Consider the following 6,000-nt stretch of genomic DNA (forward strand, 5'->3'; position numbering starts at 1 on the left):
AACTTAAAACTCTAATTTATAGTTTCAGTAAAATAATAATTAAGAAATACCATTCTAGAAGCTTAAAATTTAGCTTAGAAAGCTGGTACTACTCTTCTGTGAACTATGATTCTGAGAGTCACCAGTGGTGTTGGCTACTGCTATACTTGCTGGAATTTTCAGATCAAGATACTGCATTTTGTTTTAGGAGGGATCTTCATGTTTAGCATTTAAATTGCAGATCATAAGGTAATTCTTGCCTTGGTTTGCTAGTTCCAGATGGATAGATTCTGACTTACACACTGTTCAATTCCCTATTTTAGTCTGTCATTTCTCTAACAATGCTCAGCATCCATGCAGTTTGGACACAGACCATCAGAACTAAATTGTAATGCCCTCATGAGAAAGGGTTTCTCACTAGGAGCAAATGCACATGAAACCTTTTGGGTTTTTTCTAATCATGATTTAGCCCTACAGCTTCTTCCTTTTTGTTTTATGTTAGTAATAAACCAAACCACCATGAAAAGTGCCTGAAAGCTAAAGGGATTATTTTAAAGTCGCAAACTTATTTTTACATACTTGTTGCACTTACAATCATGTTTGGGTTGTTTTTATTGCCTCAGCCTAATTTTCAAGGGAGATCATTTCACCCTATCTATATAAACTCTTTCCATTTAAGAAGAGTTATCTATTATTCAGAGCTCAGGTTGAACACAAAGTTGATAGGGTTTGCCACTCAATAGCTATCAAAATTCACCCCAGGACAGCCAGTATTTCATAGGTGCACAAAGTGAGTGGTTTGGAAAAATCACTAAAATAATAAGAACAATCTGAGGATTATTCCCCATTTTACTCAAATCCATCTATTCTATAATATTGCAATGTTGCTATAGATGTTACTAATCCATTCAAAATTTTTTGTTTAAAAATGTTTATGAGGAAATGTCATAAATCCTCAGGTAACTTTGTATTGCCATTGAAGAAAATACATTAAAAAACAAATTATTTGTTGCCTTTTCCCCCATTCATATATCTCTCTATCTTATTAATACTCTATGTCCAAAACCAATATAATTTGAACAATTAGTTTTCCAGGTAATTAAAATTTGTAAAATCATGGTAATTACAGTATTGGTTTTCATTGCCACAATGTGCTGTGCCATTTAAAAGTAGTGATATACTGGCATTTTTCTCAGTTCTTTTGTTGATTTTTAATATCTAGATACGAATTTTTATTGAGATATACAAAGATATTTATTCCCTATCTTAAGATTTTAAATCAAAGATGCATTACAAATCCTCTACTCGTTAAAATTCTTCCAAGTATTATACTTTTACAATTATATTTGCCTGGGTTTCTATTGAAATTAAGCATTTTTTCTTAATTATGTTAATGATTTGTGTTTTTCTAGGAGCTAATAGGTCATCTATCTGGATATAGGCCTTCCTTAGGGAACAGTCTTAGCATGAGTATTTAGGGACTATTAAAGATATCTGAAGTACATAAATAAAACCTTCTTTGTGAAATGTCTGATTAAATCTTTGGCCGATTTTTTTAAATGGGGTTTGACTTTCTATTGTAATTATTATAATACTTACAAGTATTTTTTATGTATTCTGGACACAAGACTGTTGTCAGATGTATAGTTTGCAAAAATTTTGTCTTTGTCACAAACATTTTAATTTTCTTAATGATATCTTACCAAAAGAAAATCTTTAAAAAGTAGTCGTGGTCCATTATATCAAATATACATTTTATGATTTTTACTTTTATGCATATTGTCTTAGAAATATTTGTCTAAGCCAAGGCCACAAACATTTTTCTTAAATATTTCTGGCAGAAAGTTTATGTTTTCCACTCAAATATTTATATTTATGATCAATATCAGGTAAATTTTTGATGTAGCATGAGACAGATGTTGAGGCTCATTTTTTTTTTTTTTTTTTTTTTTTTTTTTGAGACGGAGTTTTGCTCTGTAGCCCGGGCTGGAGTGCAGTGGCCGGATCTCAGCTCACTGCAAGCTCCGCCTCCAGGGTTCCCGCCATTCTCCTGCCTCAGCCTCCGGAGTAGCTGGGACTACAGGCGCCCGCCACCTCGCCCGGCTAGTTTTTTTTTGTATTTTTAGTAGAGACGGGGTTTCACCGTGTTAGCCAGGATGGTCTCGATCTCCTGGCCTCGTGATCCACCCGTCTCGGCCTCCCAAAGTGCTGGGATTACAGGCTTGAGCCACCGCGCCCAGCCGAGGCTCATTTTTAATATTACTGTACATTTGAGCACCATTTTTTGAAATATATTTCACTTTTGAATTAGTTTGACATTTTAGTCAAAAATAACATTGACTATATCTAAGTAGATGTATTTTTGGAGTTTCTCTTTTGTTTCATTTATGTATATGTTTATTCTTATGCTAATACCAGAGTCTTAATTACTGTATTTTAATATTACTTCTTGTAGTGGGTTAGTTTATATCCTCTAGCTTTGTTCATTTTTCAAAATATTTTTGGCTTTTTTTGTCATTTCCATTTCCATTTACACTTTATAATTAACATCACATTTTACAACAGATTTCCTTAGTTTTGGTTTGAGTTTCCATTAAATCTATAAAGGTGGTGAGAATGGTCACCTTAACAGTTTGAATCATCTAATTTATGAACATAGATAACTCTCAAATCATAAATATGTTCTTTGCCTTTTGTCTGCAACATGTTGTAGATAAAGTTGTACAGATTTATTTAGATTTTATTTCTCTTTTAACTAGTTTTAATAATTCATATCCTTCAAGACTTTATTTTCTTTAAATTGTCAAAATTGTTAGAATAAAGTGTTCACAAGGGTTAAATTATAAACTTTCCATTTCTTTTCTTATTGATTGATTGAAATGGAGTTAGCACTTGTTGTCCAAGGTGGAGTACAATGGCACTATCTCAGCTCACTGCAACCTCCACCTCCAGCTTCAAGTGATTCTCCTTCCTTAGCCTCCCGAGTAGCTGAGATTGCAGGCATGCACCACTAGGTCCGGCTAATTTTGTATTTTTGGTAGAGATATTTTCTCCATGTTGGTCACTCTGGTCTCGAAGTCCCGACCTCAGGTGATCCGCCCGCCTCAGCCTCCCAAAATGCTGGGATTACAGGCATGAGCCACTGCACCTGGCCTTCGATTTCTTGAGGATCTATAGTAATTTATCCTCTCTTATTTCTGGTAGTCTCTTTCTCTGTCTCTGTCTCTGTATCTCTCTCTTTCTCTCTCTCTTTCTCCTTTCTTTCCTCTCTCTTTTTCTCTTAACTAGTCCAGCTTGAGTTGTATTCATTTGTAGACTTTCTTTTTCAGAAATAACTTTGGGCTTATTGTTTCTCTATAAATGTTTTCTGTTTTCAATAACACTGATTTATGTTTGTATCTTTATTATTAATATTTCCTGGCATGTTGTATAAGTGCAAAATCAAAACTATTGGTTGATGATATCGTTCTATCATCCATATTTTATGTCATGTCATTCTACCAATTGTTGAAAACAGAATGGTGAAACTTCCCACTATATTTGTGGATTTGTCTATTTCTCATTTCAGTTCTATCTGTATTTTTGTCACATAGGTTGAAGCCTTGGAGTTTGGTTCATACACGTATAATATTGCTATATGTTCTTGATGTTTTTTTTTTATTTTTAATTATAAGGTAATGCCCATATTTTCTCCTAGTAATTTTTTTTTTGTTCCAAGGCCTAACTTTATAATGCTAATGTAGGCACTGCTTCAATTTTTATTAATATATGCAGACTATATTCGTTTTGCATAATTTTTCTTTTAATCTTTGTGTTGCTATCTTGAGTTTCTTAAAAAGAACATATAGTTGGTTATGGTTTTTTAAAATCTACTCTGTCAAATCTTGTCTGTTAATATGCATGTTTAGACATTTTAACATTTAGAGTATATTATGTGTATGTATTTGTTATATATCAGTTTACATAAGTGAGGTTTGTTGATGTCTATGTATTATCAGTGATGGAATTTTGAGCTACATAATTCCATTTAGTTATTTTGTATAACTTGTATATTTGCTGAGATCTTCTATTTTTGTATGTTTCAAGAGAATTTGTAGTTGGTTTCTAAAGCAGTTTTATGATAGTGGTTTTAAAATTCTCCCCCAAATGACTCCAATTCATCTCCATATTGTCATTCCTTATCTTTCTCACTAAATTTTAGTTATCTTGCTTCTTAGTATAATGAATGATGTTTTATTGTATCCTGGACATTTTGGTTATTCTGTTAGGTAATTCTTTTTTCTATCTAAGTCTTCTGTTTTATCAGGAAGTTAGTTTAAGTTTAATGATGTGTCAGTTCTGTTCTACTTCTGTGAGCTTTCATTCTCATAAAGGTTAGTTCCCGAACCCTTTCAGTCTTATTCTTGGCTGCTCTGTTTTCTCATGCTGCTGGAGCTCCTCCTGCTGAATGCCCTCAACCAGTGCTATCTGCAGGATCACTGGACAGTCTTCTGGGGTGAAGCTAGAAGCTACTGAATCTTGCCTTTTTATGTTACTGGGTGGAAGCCAAGGAGACACAGGGCTTTGCTATTGTTGTAGCTGTGAGCAGATGGGGCCACTCTCAGGGCCCTGGATCCAGAATGGGGATTGAATAACTTGGGCTTTACTTCTGCAGCTGCTGGGAGACCGTAACACCCACCTGGCCTGAGTCATGGAGCAAAGGCTGAGATGACTGAGGATTCATTGTTTCACTGCTGTTAATGAATTTGATCATTAACAGAGGCCTCCTTTGTGGAAAATTCTTAGCAATCCCCATTAGGTCTCTTGGCTTCTACTCTGCCTGGCCTTTGGTCAGAAAGAGCAAGTTTTTCCCCTTTTTTCTTCTATGCCTATTGGTTGTTCCTTGCTGCAGGCCTTTCCAATACCTGCAATATAGAGACAATAAAAAAATCTCAGGGAACTCATCACATTATTATTTCTCAAGTCCTGTAGTCTCTAGCCTGTCTGCCTTCTTTTCAGCTTTCAGAATCGTTTTATTGTTGTCTATTAAATAATTTGCAGAGTATAGAATTATACTTAGAGAAGAGGAACAGAAAAAAGTGAATCAACACCATCGTCTTTCTGAAACTTTATTTATAACTGTCATTATAGCATATTTTTATATCATTCAAAATTAGCAGTGATCCTAGAACATAATAAGTGCTTGGAAAGTAAAATTATAAGTAAATGAATTAACAAGTTAAGTGGTTGCCTAAATAAAAGGAAAGAAGAAAGAAAGGAAAGAAGAAGAAAAGAAGTCATGAATGAAGAAAATAGGAAAGGAAAGAAAGATTGTTGTTGTCAATGGACTATTCTAATAACAATATTATATATTGGAAAAGACACCAGCCTTACTTGTGTTACTAGCTAATTCATAATTTTGGTAATGAATTTAAGTTTTATAAACACATTTTTTAATTTATAAAAGAAAAGGCTCTGATGAAAATTTGTTGTCCCTTTCAGTCACGTATGTTCTGGGTCTTAAACAGTCTCTCTGAAAGCCATAATTGATGCTCCATTTAAAAGTGGTTTGCTATTAAGCTTATGGTTGTAGCTTCTGGGGCAGCATGCAAGCCCTGTGACACAGCTGTGCTCTAGTAGGAAACAGCAGCAAGTCAATTGAATTGGTGTAAAACAATAGGGGATTCTGTACATTTTTTTCAAGAAATGGCATATGTAGGGCATGAGTCAAAGAGGTTGAGCTGCCAAAAAATGAAGAGCTCGACAGAGCTTTCACCTGTGAGCAGCTGGTCACACACTTTTGGTTTGCCAAATATGTTCACACGTTGAGAGAAACCCACCCAGTGGCTATTACCTTTGAACATCAAGGACAAATGTGTCATGGGTAATGCCTATCCAACTGTTAATGCAGTCTGTGCTTTTATTGGAACTTCTGTTCCCAGTTTAAAGGATATAACTAATATACTCTGCCTTGTTGATATTCCATTAGCACCTAACCTTTTTATGTAAGAAGTCACTAGGGATGTGTTGAGGGTGCATATG

This window comes from Papio anubis, chromosome 11, assembly GCF_008728515.1.
Source record: "Papio anubis isolate 15944 chromosome 11, Panubis1.0, whole genome shotgun sequence".
Classification (NCBI taxonomy): Eukaryota; Metazoa; Chordata; class Mammalia; order Primates; family Cercopithecidae; genus Papio; species Papio anubis.